We start from the raw sequence: 19,039 nt of genomic DNA, 5'->3' as shown, positions 1-19,039 counted from the left end.
AAGACAAAGATGTCCACCATCATCATTTCTGTTCAATATGGCTTTTGAAACATTAGCCACAGCAATCAGAGAAGAGAAAGGAATAAAAGGAATAAAGACAGGAAACAAAGAAGTCAAATTGTCCTTATTTTTAGACAATGTGATACTCTATATAGAAGACCCCAAGAACTCCATCAAAAGTCTTCTAGACTTAATAACCAAATTCAGTAAAGTAGCTGGATATAAGATCAACACACAAAAATCAATGGCTTTCCAGTACACAAACAACAGACTCACTGAGAGAGAAATGGGACAAATAATTCCTGTTACAATAGAATCCAAAAATTTGAAATACCTTAGAATCAACCTAACAAAAGAAATCAAAGACTTTTACTCAGAAAACTACAACACTCTGAAGAAAAGGGATTAAATATGACATCAAAAAATGGAAAGATAGCCCTTTTTCTTAGGTAGGAAGAACCAACATAGTGAAAACAGTCATACTTCCAAAACTGCTATATAGATTCAGTGCAGTCCCAGTTGAAATTCCAGCAACATATTTCACAGACCTTGAAAAAACAATCCAAAAATTTATTTGAAACAAGAAGAGACCTAGAGTAGTGAAAGCAATTCTAGGCAATAAAGACAAGGTAGGGGGTATTACAATCCCTAACTTGAAACTATGCTACAAGATTACTGTGATAAAAACAACATAGTATTGGCAAAGAAAAAGACCTGAGGGCCAATGGAACCTATTAGAAGATGCAGAAACAACTCCAGACACACTCAGCCACCTCATTTTTGACAAAGGAGCCAAATACCCTCACTGCAGGAGAGACAGCCTCTTTAATAAATGGTGTTGCAAAAACTGGGTTTCAACTCACCAAAGATTAAAACTAGACCTATATCTCTCACCATGCACTAAACTAAAATTGAAATACATTAAAGATCTAAAGATTAAAACAGAAACATTGAACCAGCTGGAAGATAAGTTAGGTAGAACTCTTGAAGACATTCATGTAAGAAAAGATTTCATGAGCAAAACCTCAGTTGCACATGAACTGGCACAAACAAACAAGTGGCTTCTCTTCTTATTAAAAAGCTGCACAACTGTGTGAAGAGGCAACCCATAATGTCAGAAAAAAATTTCATCAGCTATTCTTCAGACAAAGGTCTACTATCTAGAATACATAAAGTACTTAAAAAAATCAGACCTCCCAAATTTAAAAACCTAATCCAAAAATGGGCATATGAAATGAAGAGACATTTTTCATACAAAGATGTAGAAATAGCAAATAAACATATGAAAAAATGTTCAACATCACTGGTCATTTAAGAGATGCAAATGAAAACAATGCTGAGATTCTACCTCACTCCAGAAAGAGTGGCTGCTATCATGGGAATCAACCAATAACAAATGCTGGTGGTACTGTGTGGTAAAAGGCACCCTGCTCCACTGCTGGTGGGAGTGTGGACTGGTGCAACCATGTGGAAATCAGTATGGAGATGACTCAAAGAATTAGGATTGGAAGTCCCATTTGACCCAGCTATTCCCCCACTATGTATCTTCCCATAAGAATTAAGAGCAATATGTACCCATGTTCACAGCAGCACAGTTTGTAATAGCTAAAACTTGGAATTAGCCCAATTGCCTATCAACTGGAGACCATATAAAGAAAATGTGTTTTTAAAAATAAAATTGAGTAAAAAAATAAAATAAAAAATAAATAAAATGGAGTACTACTCAGCCATAAAGAATGAGAAATTAGAGACACTTATAGCTAAATGATTGCAGATTGAGGCAATACTCTTAAGTGAAATAAATAGGACACACATGTGTAAATACTGAACAGTTTCTCTGGTGTGAGAAACTGAAAGAGTAAATAAGGACTAAGAGGTATAATAGACAATGTGAAACAGAAAGTAAAGGAGCAAAGGGGAAGGGGAAATAGAAGGGGTAGGGGAAAGGAAAGAAGGGAGTGGAATTAATATCAGAAAATGAAAAACTGGAATGAAAGTCTTTGTAAATAGGGAGGGGTGGAGAGGTTGAACGTAAGGCAGGCAGATAGGGAAAAAAATAAGAACCAAGATAGACTACATAAAGGTAAAAATTTCCAATGATGAATGTCATTATATTTTATACATAAAATGTACCGATAAAATTAATTTTAAAAAACAGAAATGTATGCCAACACTCTAATATAGTGCCACAGTTATTAATTTTTGGGTCATTGAATAAGAAAGTTCCGTCACCTCTCTACACGGTCCCAAATACTGACTGCATTGCTTTCTTATTTTATAACCCCTTACCTCTTTAAGGAAGATCTACAATATGCCATTGTGTTACAGGCTCTTTATGACTGTAGAACAAAACTATTCTTTGAGATACACTGGTGACATCCCTAAATTTAGCACTTATTCCTGGGTCAACAGATCAGTCTGAAAACTGTTCAAGCATCAAGATATCAATCTGAAAAACATATGGAAGATTCTAAGATTCTAATATGACTTTAATTCAAAGACTCTGACATAGGTTAGGTCTTGAATGTCCCTGAAAAGTCTTATCTGTTCAGAGGTGGGGCTTTTGGAATGTGATTAGACCATGAAGGTCCTATATTCATCAGTGGCTTGATTCACTGATGAATTTAGAGCTAAATTTGCCTTTAAAAGGTAGGGCCTGGTTAGAAGAGGTGTGCTACGGGGAGCATGCCTTTGGAGGATATATCTTCCTCCTCAGCAACTTCCTTCTCTCTTTGCTTCCTACCTGCCGTAAGGTGACCAGTCGTCCTCCTTCATGCCTTCTGTCACGTCCTTTCTGCACTGGAGCCAGCTGACCATAAACAGCTGACCGTATCCTGAATCCCTTAGAACTGTCAGCCAAATTATATACCTTTGTTTTGTTGGTGTCATGTATTTGTTCCAGTGATGGGAAATATGATTAACATAAACTTTGAAATTCTCACATCTGGTTGAAAAATACTGAAAGAAGGAGCCCTCCACCCTCTCTACTGGGGATACTAATTTCTTACGAGAGAAAGCTATGATGTTGTTGTGTTTCATTCAGCTTCATATATCGTGACTCAGTCTACAATATGGGGTTTTAGATTCTCAGGGATAACCTACAGAGAATTTTAAGTACTTCTTTTTATCTTATGAAAAATAACATGTAATTTCATAACAAAATAACATGGTAATAACAATACAGTGGTTAGTACACTGTGCATGGTTCAAAGTAGTTACTCAAAGTACATAAATGAAAAAGGATTCTTACACAAAAGAAAAAAGCAGATAATAGCACAAAACTTTGATTTCAATGATCTAATGACAAATACAAATGCCATTTTATGACCAGCTACTAGTCATAAGAACAATAAGAACATCTTTACAAGGAAGGCTTTGTTCTTGCAAATGAATGATTTTTGAAATTTAATATTTGAACATCTCTCTGAGTTTAGATGGGTTTTGGTAGTAATAAGTACATGATCTCTATAAAAACCAAGAAAAGAAAATACTCTTTACAATCCTGAGTTCTTAAGCTTATATGGTAAGATGCCTTTGTAAGGACTCAGAATCTGGAATAAACAACACAAAGAAAGGCAGAATTGGGACTCATTCGAGTGACGGTGGCATCAAGTGTCCAGCGGCATCAAGTGTCTGGTGACAGTGCTGCCAATAGCAGTGTGCAATCATGGCAGTGCCTTCAGCAGTATCCAGTATCTGTTGAAAACAGTGCCAATGGCTGTGCTCAGTGCCCAGTAACAGAGCTGTGTCACCCTGACCACGCTGTTCCTCTGATGAGATCTTGGCTGTAGTTCTAGACAAGTGACTGCCCTTTGCTCTTGCCCAGTTCTCAAGGGTTACCAAAGATGCCATAAGATACTAATATCTTTCCAATAATTCCTATTCCCCTCAGTTAAGCAGAGTCACTCTCTGTTCATTTGCAACAGTAAATGTCTGTTTTGTGGTCAAGAAAATTAAGGCTCTGAAATACCAAAAACTGTGCCAAAAGTACTATAATTAGTAAATGATGGAGATAAATTTCTAATGTAGGTGTATCTTTTGAGCATGATTTTTCTCCTCTAAACCAATGCATGTCACCTATATACTTTATATAATAATGAATATTATAATAGTCTAGAAAACTTAAAGGTTAAACTGATCAAAATATGTGATTATTGGGCTGGACATTTAGCTCAGAGTTTCTGCCACCTGTCTCACAAGTGCAAGGTCCTGAGTTTGAACCCCAGTACAAAATGTGTGTGTGTGTGTGTGTGTGTGTGTGTGTGTGTGTGTGTGTGATTATTTTAGGATCTATAATGTGTCCAACCAGGTCAAACCTAGTAAGAAACTAATGGACAAGGAAGCCCACTGATAGAGTCTGTAAGGATCTGTTGTCATAGGTATGAGGCAGGTGAAGAACATTTCCAGAACCTTCTCTGGAAAGACAATGGGGCTAGTGAGTGCTATCTAAAGATCACTTTGGGCAAGGCCTGGCGTATGTAGGTGAGTTACCCAGATCTCTACAAAGTGGTGCAAACAGTTCTGTCAAGCAGTTGGGCTTAAGTGGTGATGCAATACATACAAGTGTCTAATGATAAAGTCAGGATTGTGGTGGGCCTATGTCCTAGGATAAGTAGGGAAATGACATAAGGATGTATCCTGCTCTCCAGGGCAGTGTAACTTTTTCAGTAGGCATTGAGAAGTCTTCCTGAACTAAAGGAAACCAGGCATTTAAAGCATGTTTTTCTTCTAAGCTACGCTTTCATTTACTTCCTGTCTGCTTAGCAAAGGAAAAACTTCAGAACCTACTTGCCCTCCAATTTAACCTTATCCCAGAGAGTATTCCATTTGTCTATAAGGAGCAGGAGGTATGGCTTCTTGCAAGAGAAAGAGATGATAACAGTAGCTCCTGATCCTGGAACCACAAAGATTTCACCATGGAATCACTAGCACTGGTACAGTCCTTGTTTTTACCACTTATGCATTGTGGATGGGAGATTCTAATATGGGATTTTATTTATTTATTTATCTAGCTGTCATCAAGACTGATTATGGAAATTTTTGGTGTATACTTATCTTGGTATATCACTGATTAAAATGTTGGGCTGGTATGTAAGCTATGAAAAGGTTTGGAGGGTTTTTTCTTAACAGGAAGAATATATTCCTTCTCCCACTGGTACTTCGCACTCACATCAATCCTGTACGTGTAGAGTTAATTCAGGCAATTGTTCTTAAAGCTAGAGATCTAGACACTAAAAGAGAGCTACTTTTAGTGGTATTTCATCTACAATTCAATTTCTTTAAACAGCTTCTAGTGCAGTTTGTGAAGACAAAAACTAGCAATCCATAGTTTTTTTTGTCAGAATTACAATATATAATTTCATTATTCCCACTCTTCAAATTCTTCCGTTTTTCTTTCTTTTTCCCAGTCAAGCTCTTGCTCCTCCACGTTGTTCTTCATCTCCCTTTTTATTACTGTTCCTGCCCTAATTAGGATTTCATCTTTTTTTCTTTTCTTCTCTCTTTTTCCTTCCCTTGATTATTATTTTCAAATGAAAGTGAGAACAATTTATAGCTTCTCTATTACTGTTAAGTTGTTCTATTCTTAACTTTGTTCTTGCACTCTGTCTTTCCCTCCTGTCTTCAAGTCTCCTAGATTTTGGGTGATCATCCTGCATCCTCTGGCTTCACTTGAAACCTTCTATCCTTCTACCTATCTAGTGCTCTCCTCCCAACTACTTCTAAGTCCCCTCTTGAAGTGTAAAGTTGCTATATTGAAGAGTTTATTCACTATAAAAATATTTTTGGCAGGTCCTTGGTTTTTATTTAATTCACATGGTTAAAGGTGATTGATTAATAGCTACAACAAATTATCAATTTCTGAGCTGTGCTTGATGCTACAGTGCTTCTGATTGTATCATTTGGGTAAATGGTTGTGATTGATTTAATCTGTTGTTCTTCCTGATATTATGAAAATGAGAGTATCTCTGAGTCATTAGAGACTGAAAACTTAAAGAGCAGCTATATCAGAAAAATTCAAACAGAAATAATTTCCCAGATAACTACAGAGTTGGTGAGTATAATGAAAGACATGATTAGAGACTCTAGAACAAAAACAGACAAAAAAATAGATGAGTTCAGGATAATGATAGAAGCCATGAATGCCCTGTTTAGGAAAGAAATGGAAACCATGAATTCCCAAACTAGGAAAGAAATGGAATCCATGAAACAATATCCAGGAGATTAAAAACTCTACAGAAAGCATTCACAGCAAAATGAACGAATATGAAGATAAAATTTCAGATATAGAAGATAGGATTGTAGTCAGTGAACATGAAAAGAGAAATCTCTTAAAACCAGTAAATGATCATGAGAAATCAATTCAACAACTCCTAGATGATGAAAAAAAGAATAATATAAAACCAATAAGAATCCATGAAGTAGCAGGAGAAAATACAAATGACACTTAAAAAAAAAAAAACTGTTCACAGAATTAATGACAGAAAACTTCCCAAACAGAGGGGAAGAATTTGACATACAGATAAGTGAGGCATATAGGACTGCAACTAGCCACAATAAAAAAAAAATCTACACCTAGACATATAATAGTCAAGATCCCAGAAACCCAACAGAAGAACAAAATACTACAAGTGGTTAGAGTAAAGAAACAAATCACATGCAAAGGAAGCCCATCAGAATCACAGCAGACTTTTCAACACAAACCCTCAGGTTCAGGAGAGCCTGGAGTGAGGTATTTCAAGCCCTAAAAGAAAACAACCTGCAACCTAGACTGATGTATCCTGCAAAACTCTTTTAAAATTGATGGAAAGGGCTGGGGATTTAGCTCAGTGGATCTGCCACCTGCCTGGCAAGTGCAATTCCCAAGTTCAATCCCTGGCACCACAAAAAATAATAAAATAAAATAAAATAGATGGGGAAATAAGATACTTCTATGACAAAGAACACCTGAGAAACTTCATGAATACCAAACCAGCACTACAAATAATTCTAAACAATAGCCTAGAGGGGGCTGGGGATTTAGCTCAGTGGTTCGGTGGCCTGCCTTGCAAGCGCAAGGACCCAAGTTCAATCCCCGGTACTGAAAAAAAATCAATATCCTAGAAAAAGACAATGAAGGTCGCAACACCATGAGGTGCAACAGAGCAAATCAATTGGGCAAGGCAAGAAACTAAGGGGAAAGCCGGGCATGGTGGAGCATGCCTGTAATCCCAGCACTCGGGAGGCTGAGGCAGGAGAATCACTGTGAGTTCGAGACCAGCCTGGCTACATAGTGAGCTCCAGGTCAGTCTCAACTACATAGTGAGATCATGACAATGATTAGTCAATAGATATCAGTTATAACTGTCAATGTTAATTAACAGTCAAAAGAAACTGACTGGCAGAATGGATTAACAAGCAAAATCCAACAATATGTTGTGTACAAGAAAGACACCTAGTTCAGAAAGAAACTCATAGACTGAAAGTAAAAGGATTGAAAACAGTTCTCCATGCAACAGGAACTCAGAAAAAAGCCGGGATAGCTATCTTACTTGCAGACAAAGTAAAATTCAAACCAAAGTTAATTAAGAGAGACAAAGCCACTACATACTTAAAAGGGAATAATCCAAGAGGAAGAGATGACAATCATAAATCTATACGGACCAAATATTAACGTCCCCAACTGCACAAAACAAATATTAATGGACATGAAAAACCAAATAAGCACTGATACAACTGCAGTGGGGGACCTAAATACCCCACTGTCACATATAGACAGATAATCTAGAGGAACGAATCAACAATGAAATACTAGAACTTAACCAAGCTTTTGAACAAATGGACTTAATAGGTGTCTACAGGGTATTCCACCCCACAAAATCAGAATATGCATTCTTTTTAGTTGCACATGGGTCATTATCCAAAATTATCCATGTACTAGCTCATAGATCATGTTTAAATAAATGCAAAGGAATTGAAGTTATCCTATGTATATTATCACACCATAGTGCAATTAAGCTGAAGCATGGGAAACTGCAAGAACTTCACAAAAACATGGAAATTGAACAACATTCTCCTGAACAATCAATGGGTAACAGAGGAAATTAAAGAAGAAATTAGTCCATTTTTACAAATAAATGATAATAAATAATAATGCCAATACAACGTACAGGAATCTATGGGACACAATGAAAGCAGTTCTATGTGGAAAATTCATAGCAGTGAATGCCCACACTAGGAAAACAAAGAAAACTCCAATAAACAACCTAATGATGAATCTTAAGCTCCTAGAAAAAGAAGAGCAAGAAAAACCCAAAGCTCATATGAGGGAGGAAATTCACAGATCAGAGCAGAAATCAATGCAATGGACACTAAGAGAATGATATAAAAAAATCAATGAATTAAAGAGTTGGTCTTTTGAAAATAAACAAAATTGATAACCCCTTAGCCAACCTTGTCCAAAAAAAGGGAAGAAAAGGCTTATATCCACTCAATTAGAAAAGAAAAAGGTGACATCACAACAGATCCAGCAGAAATCCAGAGGATCATCAACACCTACTTCAAGAACCTGTACTCTATTAAATGGAAAAAACAGGAAATGGAGAGATTTCTAGATACTTATGAATTACCAAAGTTGAATGAAGGAGATAAAAAATTCTAAACACCCCAATTATAATCAGTGAAATTGACAATGTAATTAAAAATTTATCAAAAAAGGAATGCCCAGGTCCTGATGGCTTCACTTCTGAATTCTACAAGACATTCACAGAAGAACTATTGCCACTACTCTTTAAACTTTTCAGTGAAATCAAAAAGGAAGCAATACTTCCAAATTCATTCCTGGAAGCAGTTATTTATTTAATTCCAAAACCAGGGAAAGACACAACCAAAAAAGACAACTATAGGCCAATCTCACTAATGAACATAGATGCAAAAATCCTCAATAAGATACTGGCAAACAAAATATAGAGGGTCATCAAGAATATCATACACCCAGACCAAGACGTATTTATTCCAGGTATGCAAGGATGGTTCAACATACATAAATCAATAAATGTAATACACTATATTAGTAGAATCAAGGACAAAAAACATTTGATCCCCTCAACAGATGCAGAAAAAGCATTTGACAAAATTCAACACTCATTCATGATAAAAAAAAACCTGCATAAAATTGGAATAGATGGTCTTTATCTCAACTTGATAAAGGCTATATATGAAAAACCAACAGCCAACATCATATTAATGGCCAAAAACTGAAAACCTTCATACTAAATCAGGAATAAGACAAGGTTATCCACTATCACTACTCCTGCTCAATATAGTTCTGGACATTAGCTATAGCAATTAGACAAGAGAAAGAAATTAAAGCAATAAAGATAAGAAAGGAAGAAGTTAAACTGTCATATTTTTTGCTGACAATATGATACTCTACATAGAAGACTCAAAAAAAAAAAAATACTACCAAAAGACTTCTAGACTTAATTGAACTTTCAGCAGAGTAACTGGATACAAGGTCAACACTCAAAAGTCAATAGTATTCTTGTACACAAATAAGAGTCACTGAGAGAGAAATTATGGAAACAATTTCATTCACAATAGCATCCCCACAAAAAAGAAGTATCTAGGAATCAATTTAACAAGGGAAGAAAAAGACCTCTACACTAAAAAGTACAGCACTCTGAAAAAAGAGTTAGAAGAGGATATAAAAAAATGGAAAGATATCTCTTGCTCCTGAGTAGGAAGAATCAACATAGTGAAAATGGCCATATTATCAAAACTGCTATAGAGATTCAATGCAATCCCAATTGAAATTCCAACTGCGTATTTCACTGAACTAGGTAAAGCAATCCAAAAATTCATTTGGAATCAGAACAGACCTAGAAGAACAAAAGCAATTCTAGGCAACAGAGGCATGAGAGGGGGTATCACAATCCTTAACTTGAAACTACGCTACAAAGCTACTGTGATAAAAACAGAATGGTACAGTAAAAGATCCAAGGACCAGTGGAATAGATTGGAAGATGCAGAAACAACTCCAGATGTACTCAGCTACTTCATCTTTGACAGAGGAGCCAATCATCCTTAGTGAAGGAAAGATAGCCTCTGCAATAAATTGTATTGGAAAAAGTGGATTTCAAACTGCCAGAGATGAAAACTAGATCCTTATCTTTCACCATACACTAAACTAAAATCCAAGTGGATTAAAGATCTAAATATTAAAATAGAAACACTAAGCTTGCTGGAAGATAAGTTAGGTAGAACTCTTGAAGACACTGGCATAGGAAAAGACTTTATGAACAAATCCTCAATAGCACAGGAACTAGCACAAAGAATTAACAGCTAGGATCTTGACTGGTTCAAAAGCTTCTGCTCTGCAAGAGAAACCACCAACAGAGATAAGAGACAACCTATAATGTGGGAAAAATATTTTATCAGCTGCTCCTCAAAGGACTATTATCTAGAATATATAAAGAACTTAAAAAAAATCAGGTCCCCCAAATATATAAGACCTGATTAAAAAATGGGCATCTGAAATGAACAGACATTTCTCAGACAAACAAGTAAAAGTAGCAAATAAACATATGAGAAAATGTTCAGCATCACTAGTCATTTGAGCAATGCAGATGAAAACACTGAGATTCCACATCACCCCAGAAAGAATGGCTGTTATCAAGAAATCCACCAATAACTAATGCTGTTGGGGTTATGGGGAGTAAGGAACCCTTCTCCACTGTTGGTGGGAGTGCAGACTGGTACAACCACTATGGAAATCAATATGGAGATACCTCAAAGAACTAGGATTAGAGGTTCCATTTCACCCAGCTATCTCTTTTATGGGTATCTTTCCAAAATATTTAAAATAATCATACCCTGGTGATATATGCACACCCATGTTTATAGCAGCACAGTTTGTAATAGCTAAAACTTGGAAGTAGCCCAATTGCCCATCAATTGGAGACTGGATAAAGACAATGTGGCTTTTCTATATGGAGTATTACTGAGCCATAAAGAATGAGAAACTAGAATCATTCCTAGGAAAATGGATGCGTATTGAGGCCATACTTTTAAGTGAAATAAATATGACACACATGTGTAACTAGTTTTTCTGATGTGAAAACTAAAAGTGTAAATACGATCCAAATTGTATAACTGATAATGTGAAATAGGAAGAGAAAGGATAAAGGTATAGGGGAAGTAGGAAGGGTAGGGGAAAGGAAATAATAGAAAAGAAAAAATATGAGAAAAGAAAAAAATGGAAACAAAGTCTTTGTTAATAGGCAAGGGTGGGGGATGAAGGGAGGCCAGGGTTATGGGGAAAAAATAAGAACTAAGATCTGTCATGTAAAGGTACATGATCCCAATGATGAATGTAACTGTACTGTATACTTTAAAGTACCTATAAGCCAAAGAAAATAAGTACATCTATGCCATATATTTACCAAAGTAAAATTCCAGATCAACCAGAAGTACTAGAAGAGAACAGGAGAGTATGCGCTAAAATAACATGCATATAAAACATATATATATATGTAAAATATGTATGAAATCCTATTGTTTGGAAAGGTTAACATACAACACAAAACTTAAAAGTTACATAAGAATGAATAAATTTAACTATGAAAAGTCTTTATATGTTCTGGCAAACATATTTGCCAAAAGCCAAATTAAAAAAAAAAAAGACTTGGTAAGCTAATAAATATCTCTGTATCTATTTTACCTGAGTTTTCCTGAACATATGACAATACTAATTCTTTTTGCTTTAAGCTTTTTTTGAATTTGCACCTGGCTTCTTTGATAGTGCCTCAGTTTAAAGGGTCACTGACCAGTTCACTAATAGGTCTTCCTGCCAATAATTTTTCCACACCAGTATCAAAGAGCTCCATGTAGCATGTAAATTTGGTGCCATTATTGTTCTGCTTGGAATGTTTTGTGATTCTCCATGATTTTGGGAATAAATTCTACATAGGTTCTCATGGCAAATCTTTGCTCCCCTATCCTTTCTGATCTTTCCTTTCTTACACTTTTCCTTCCAGGTATAACTGTAGTTTTTTGAAATCATTATGCTTTTTCTGAACTCCACACTTTTTATTAAGCTTATTTGGGGTTCCCCTTCCCTTTCAATTTTTACCCAACAACCTCTGTACCTTAATAATCTTCCTGGCTTTCTCTTTTCTGAGAGATTTTATTTTGGGCTTCAGGATGTCTTCTCTGCTCTCACTCAGAGGCCCTACTGTACACCCAACTTTCTTAAGTCACAATGCACTCTATGACAGAATTATTATCTGCACAATAATGCAAAATTACTGAGCTTGTTTTAGAGTCTTTGTATCTGTTTCCCCTGTCTAGAAAACCCCCTCATGCCCTAAATATCTATTTTATGATAAAATTGTACAAATGATTCCCTATCTTCTTTTCCCTCTAAGAATTTTAGGCTTTGAAGATGAATTTTTTTGATAGAGAAGTGAAATTATTGCAAGAGATTTTCTTGATTCACACTCTCATGCTCCACTTTTTTTCTTTCCTTTCAGATTTGCAGTATGTGACAGAATTGTGTTTTACAGCTTATGGAAGTGAATGTTTGGAGGGGAAGGTACGGTCAACACAGAAGAGAAAGAAAGACTGGAGCTGCATAGTGCTACATGGTTGAAGTCTATGTTTCGGTACAGAAAAAAGGAAATTATAGTATTAACCCAATTCACTGGGAGAAAAACTGATAGAAAGAAATCACAGAGATACTACATATACAGGAAAAAGGTGACTACTATTTGAACTTTCTTTAGTTTGTATCATTTGGGATCCTGGGGGCAGTGGTACAGAATGTCCTTGTTTAGTTCCTTGTGTAATACAGTTGGTAAATGGTACATGAGAGCCCTAAAAGCCTTCTTCCTGTATCTTCTCTTCTTCTACCTTACTACCCTAATCCTCATTCAGAATTTCCTAAAGCCTTATGGAGAGAGAGCAGCCTGGAAATCATCTTCCGAGCCCTTACCAGGATTCATCCCTATTTTTATCTGTTTATCTCTTTCCTCCTTCTTTATTGCAATAGTCAGTGTTCCACACTCCTACTGTGTATTCTCTGAAAACAATGGATGTGTTTTTAGAGCACTGTGGAAAAGTGGTAAAATACTGAACTATAACATCTTCAAAAGAGGCATCCATGAAACGAGTCTATTTCTTAGTTTAGTTCCAGTGACCACCACTGTTTGTATATTCTGGCCATGGCTGAGAGTTATACAACTCAATCCAGGTCAGCGAAACATTGCTGGGCCCCAAGCCAGGCAGTAGAATCCAAAAGAAACATTGACAACTGCGTCCACCAGGCCATACGGCTTTGTGAGGAGAGGACTTGGCCGGACTTGGAGCACTGCAGAAGGATGAGAGAACTCCTTGCCAAGGCTGCCCTAAAAGTAGTTGAATGCAGTAGGAGTCTCTACAGTAGCCCCAAGGTGGAGCCTCCTAATGCAATCCTCTTTTCTGGAGTGTGAGCTGGATTTAATGGCTCACTTCTAAAGAACAGATTACAGAAGTACTGGTTTATCATTTCCAAGATTAGGTTATAAAAGGATTGCTGTTTCCCCTCTGGGGTGTTACAGCTATAGGATTTGGTGAGACAGAAAGAGGAGGAAAAAATTATGCCCGGATGTTTGGATTGCTTTACTTGATGGATGTGGTGTGTTTCACCAGCAGGCAGAAGGCTGGACAACAAAAAAAGTTTAAGGAGGTAAAAGGTCTTACTCATGATTTGGATTTGTATGTTAAGCTTGATGTGTCTATTTGACATCTAAACCAAAACGTGTGTTCAGAGGGTCAGATTTGGGTTAGAAATCAGAAATGAAGTTTGGACTTTAGAATAAATTTGGTTTTTTTCTGGTGGTTGATACTGTTTACTCAAAGGGCAACAGAGATCAGCATGGAAAACATAGATGGCACAAAAATGAAGATTGAGGCCTCAATAATACCTGCTTCTGAGGCTGTACTGAGGGAGAAGAGCGAGTTGAAGCAAAAGAGAGTAAGAAATAATTGCCAATGAAGTTGGAGGAAATCCAGGTGTTTACATTCTTGTGGGCAGAAGGGATACAAAGTCCTTTGAGCGAGGGAGAGGTCAGCATGGTCCCCTACTGCCAGTGGAGGGAGTTAAGGAATGAGAAGTGTTAAAGTTGCCTGGAAAACTGAAGAGTTAACATGACTTTAACAGAGAGTTAACACAAATACACAAAAAAATTGACCAATCTCTGCATTAACTAGTTTTAGCTCAATTTGTTTTACAGGGTCTTCATTTCAGAAGATGAAAGCATAATATATTTGGTCAACACTGTATGTAAAGTAGCATTGAAGATTTCTTCCGCAAATAACTGGCCCCTTTTGTTGTCAAGTAATTGATTTAAAGAGACAAATACATTCTCCTTACCTAGCAGTTACTGCTATTTGCACACACAGATTATGAAACTACTTTTTTTATACGACCAAATCAATAATGGCATCTTCTAGCATTGTGTATGAGTAGTTGCAGTACAGTTACCATGAGTATGCTTGGAAAATAAAGGCTCAGATGTGTGTAACTTAGTGTAAGGCTATCCAGGAAAGAATTTTCCAGTTTTGAAAAATTTACGACTTCAGGTAAAAAGAATTTACAGCTTCAGATTAGCTCCTCAACAATTCAGTGGCTCAGAAATACAAAATAACACTATGAGAATTGCACTAAACAACTGAATCAGTATGACCTGCTCAATTTATTTATAGTCTATTTTTACAACAATCTCTGAGCTGATGCAAGATAAATAAATGTGGTCTCTGCACAACTCTGATGCTCTCAGGAGATTTAACTTAATAAAAACATAAGCCCAGATATAAGACTTGCTTTTGTAATGTCCAAGGAATCACCAGGATTAGGGAAGGCAAAGCAACCATGCTTCTGGCCCTTTGTTCCAAGCCTGGGTGTGTGACCCATGGGCCAGACTTGTTGCTTTAGGTTAGCTCGGGGCAAGAACCAGGTAAAACTGTCCTGACTAGGAAAAGTCCTAGAAATTCTCAGCTGTAATTTATAGCCTTGGATGTATTATTACAAAATATACCCAAGAAGACCTTTTCTGTGGATTTCTGTCTTCCTGAGTGAAGTGACTGAGATGTCTCTTTGGCAATAGCCAGATTAAAAGAGGTTGGTCGTGTCTCTCTAGATTAAGGAATATTTGGATACTCTAACAAATCGATGTGACTTTTGGGCACTCTTTGTACTTTCATATTTTCTTTTAAACCTTTTTCTATTATAACTGTTCATTGTCAGAAGAAAAAAGGTGAGTACAACCACAAGGCAGGAGAGCAATAAGAATAAAAATTATTTAACAGTAATTCCAAAATAGAAAACATATTATTACTATATTTGTACATTAAATTCTCATCTGCCTTTATGTTATATTTTGAAAATGTATGTTAAATAGAATTTGAAGCTCACTACATACAAATGGTTTTGTGTACATTTCTGCCATCGATGATTGTTACAAATTTTATTGCAATATATAGGTATGGTATGATCCGTGTAATCATTCACTGTTTGGTATTTTCAATTTCTGTTACAAATGAAATGCCTGTATCTCATTATTTTTTGTTGTCCTTTGATTATAGCCTTCACATAATATAGAATTAGAAAACTGAGTCAAAGTCTATGAATATCTATGAAGGCTTTAATCTGTTTTCAGATTTCCTTTCAGATATCCGCCCCCATAAAAGGCAGTATGGCATAGTGAGTAAGAAGCTGGCCTCTAGACCACTGTGCATTCTGTCGCATTGCCATTTTTTACCTATGAGGATTGATATAAAGTTATCCAGTGTTATTTTGTTATTAATGTGAAATTTAACCTCTTGTGATTTTTGTTTTTGTCATTAATACTTTTGTAAATTATGTGAATTTGTTTTTTGTCTATTTTTCCTTCAGGATATTTGTTCCCTCTTAATGTATACTATCTTTTTATATTAAGAACCTTTAGCGTTATATACTCATACATTGCCAAACTTCCCAAACATTTGTTGAATCTGTCGTTTGTAACTAAAAAAAAAAAAAACAACCAAACAATTTTTAACTTTGATATAGCATAATCTAGAATACATTTTACTTCTACCCTCTCCCTGACCCATGCTTTTATGTTCATGAAAGCTCTCTGGATCCCCCAAAATATGACAATTATTTATATTTTCTTCTAGATGATCTGGGAGTTAATTGTTAACATTAAAAATTTCCACAGATCCAGATTATTTTTAGTATGTAATAGAAAGTAGAAATATAGCATCTTTTTAAAAAAATATCAATTATTGCCACATCATCAGTTAAATAACATTTTATTCTTCCCCTTGATCTGAAATCACATCTTAATACATTCTATTCTTTAGGACAATATAATGGTAGTGAGGCATGAAAAGGCAAACAAGAAATACCTCAAGTGACAGCTGAGATGACTGCGCAGAAAACTGTGTTAGAACCTACACTGCAGCAATTTTAGGACCGGAGTGGCATTTTTGATCACTAGCGTCTTCCATGAGCATGTAAATGAGAAGGGAATTGTAAATATGCTTTATACCAATACATTCTATTTCTTTGATGTCTTTGTATTCTAGACCTACCAATGTATACTGTAGTTATGTTCCTAATAATACAGTCCATAAAAAATAGATATGTATGTATAATGCAATTTATAGAATCACTCTTAGAATGTCACAAATCACAATCATGGTGAAATATTTCTAATATGCCTCTCTTAATAATACAAGTGTAAAAACTGTACAGGTTTCTTTTTTTGGTCTGGAGCAGTTGAGCTAACAGATGAATAATTGTACAAGGTATTTTAGGTTTTTCCAATTCTGAAAGTCAGTGCACTGGCTTATTGGAATAGTCATGCTAAAATCTTATTTTATAGCAAAAAAAGGAGAATTCCTGTGTGATAACGATAGGAAGATAGACGTTCCAAACAGGGAGAAATTGAAAGATTAAGGCTCAAATGTTTGAAAACACACAGGAAGGACTGATTTGGAGTTCAGTACCATAATGACTATAAAAATAAGGAAAGGGTATATTTTGACATAAATATAGGATAATTTCAAGTAAAAAGGTTCATTTTTGAATGGAAATAATTGCTTTAATAACAGCTATAGCTAATGATTAGAGAATGACCTTTGTGTGTATAGGGTTACCCTATAAAAGATAGTGACTTGTTTTTGTTGTTTTTTAAAATTAATTTTATGGAAACATTTAAGGTATACAATATAAAGACATTCATTGTTGGAAATTTGTATCTTTACATAATCAATCTGGGTTCTTGTTTTTCCCCATTCCTCTGCCCTTCCTTCAACCTCTCCACCCCTCCCTATCTACAAAGATTTTGTTTCTATTATTTTTCATTTTGTCATATTGATTACATTCCCTTCTTTCCTTTCGCCTGTTCTGCTCATTTTCCCTTCCCCTTTACCACTTTTCTTCCTATTTAACATTATCTATTATACCTTTTAGTCTTTATTTACACTTACAGTTTCTTGCACCAGAGAAACTATTTGGCATTTACACATGTGTCCTATTTTTTTCACTTAAGAGTATGGCCTCGATGTGCATCCATTTATCTATGAATGTCTCTAATTTCTCACTTTTTATGGCCAAGTAGCACTCCATTATATAACAAAACAAAACACATCTTCTTTATCCAGTCTCCTGTTGATGTACAATTGGGTTGCTTCCACATTTTATCTGCTTCAAACTGTGCCGCTGTAAACACGGGTAAGCATATATCACCGTGCTATGATGCTTTTAATTCTCTTGGGAAGATACCCAGCAGGGGAATAGCTGGGTCAAATGGGACCTCCAATCCTAGTTCTATGAGGCATCTCCATGCTGATTTCCGCAGTGGTTGTACCAGTCTGCACTCCCAAGAGCAGTGGAGCAGGGTTTCTCTTTCCCCACAGCTCCACCAGAATTTGGTACTGGTTGGTTTCATGATAGCAGCCATTCTTTCTCATGCACTATTTTTGTCAATATTTTATCATTGAAAATAAGACATCAATAAGCAAAAATCTATTATTTATAAAAAATTTGGGGGAGCAGAATATCAATTGATCACAGTGGCTTTGTGGTATAGTTTCAAATTGGGAATTATTATACTTCCTGCCACGTCTCTGTTGCCTAGGACGGCCTTTGCTATTCTAGATCTCTTCGGGTTCCAAATAAATTTTTGGATTTTTTTTTTTTTTTTAGTTCTGTGAAATATACTGTTGGAATTTCACTCGGAATTGCATCGAATCTATATTGTAGTTTTGGTAGTATGGCCATTTTCACTATGTTGAATCTTCCTACCCAGGAACAGGAATATCTTTCCATTTTTTTAATATCCTCTTTGAACTCTTTTTTCAGAGTGCTGTAGTTTTCAGTGTACAGGTGTTTTGCTTCTTTAATTAGATGGATTCCTAAAGGGCCCCCAAATATAAGGACCTGATTAAAAAATGGAGATCTGAAATGAAGAGACATTTCTCAGAAAAGAAGTAAAAGCAACAGATAAATATATGCAAAAGTGTTCCACATCACTGGTTATTCAAGAGATGCAGATGAAAACAACACTGAGTTCCACCTCATCCCCCAAAGAATGGCTGCTATCAAGAAATCAACCAATAACAAATGTTGGCGGGGTTGTGGGGAGAAAGGAATCCTTCTCCACTGTTGGTGGGAGTGCAGACTGGTGCCACCACTATGGAAATCAATATGGAGATACCTCAAAGAACTAGGATTAGAGGTTCCATTTCACCCAGCTATCCTTCTACCGGGTATCTTTCCAAAAGAATTAAAAGAATCATATCACAGTGATATATGCTCACCCATGTTTATAGCAGCACAGTATGTAATAACAAAAATTTGGAAACAGCCCAATTGCCCATCAGTTGGAGATTGAATAAAGAAGATGTGGATCACCCGGCGGCGTGCGCGTGAGCTCCCGGCCTGTGCGGGAGCCCCCGGCCTGCACGACAACAGACCAGGAAGGCCCCAAAGACCCCAGAGGGGGTTTTTTTCAGCTGCCTGCCTGCCTGCCTG

The 19,039-nt window shown here is 36.2% G+C and overlaps 1 protein-coding gene across 1 annotated transcript in view; it reads right to left on the bottom strand.

The window, feature by feature from the left end:
* Positions 1-12,189, bottom strand: part of Musk (muscle associated receptor tyrosine kinase) — a 115,836-nt gene extending 103,647 nt beyond the window's left edge. Inside the window, exon 1 of the mRNA XM_033759098.1 lies at positions 12,126-12,189. The gene's annotated coding sequence lies outside the window, so the exon portion shown is untranslated. The remainder of the gene's footprint in view (positions 1-12,125) is intronic.
* Between the last annotated feature and the right edge of the window lie 6,850 nt (positions 12,190-19,039).

Source organism: Fukomys damarensis, unplaced genomic scaffold (genome assembly GCF_012274545.1).
Source record: "Fukomys damarensis isolate Sample0158 unplaced genomic scaffold, DMR_v1.0_HiC HiC_scaffold_36, whole genome shotgun sequence".
NCBI classification, from domain to species: domain Eukaryota; kingdom Metazoa; phylum Chordata; class Mammalia; order Rodentia; family Bathyergidae; genus Fukomys; species Fukomys damarensis.
Note: the sequence above shows the minus strand (reverse complement) of the source record. Positions and strands in the feature narration are given on the sequence as shown.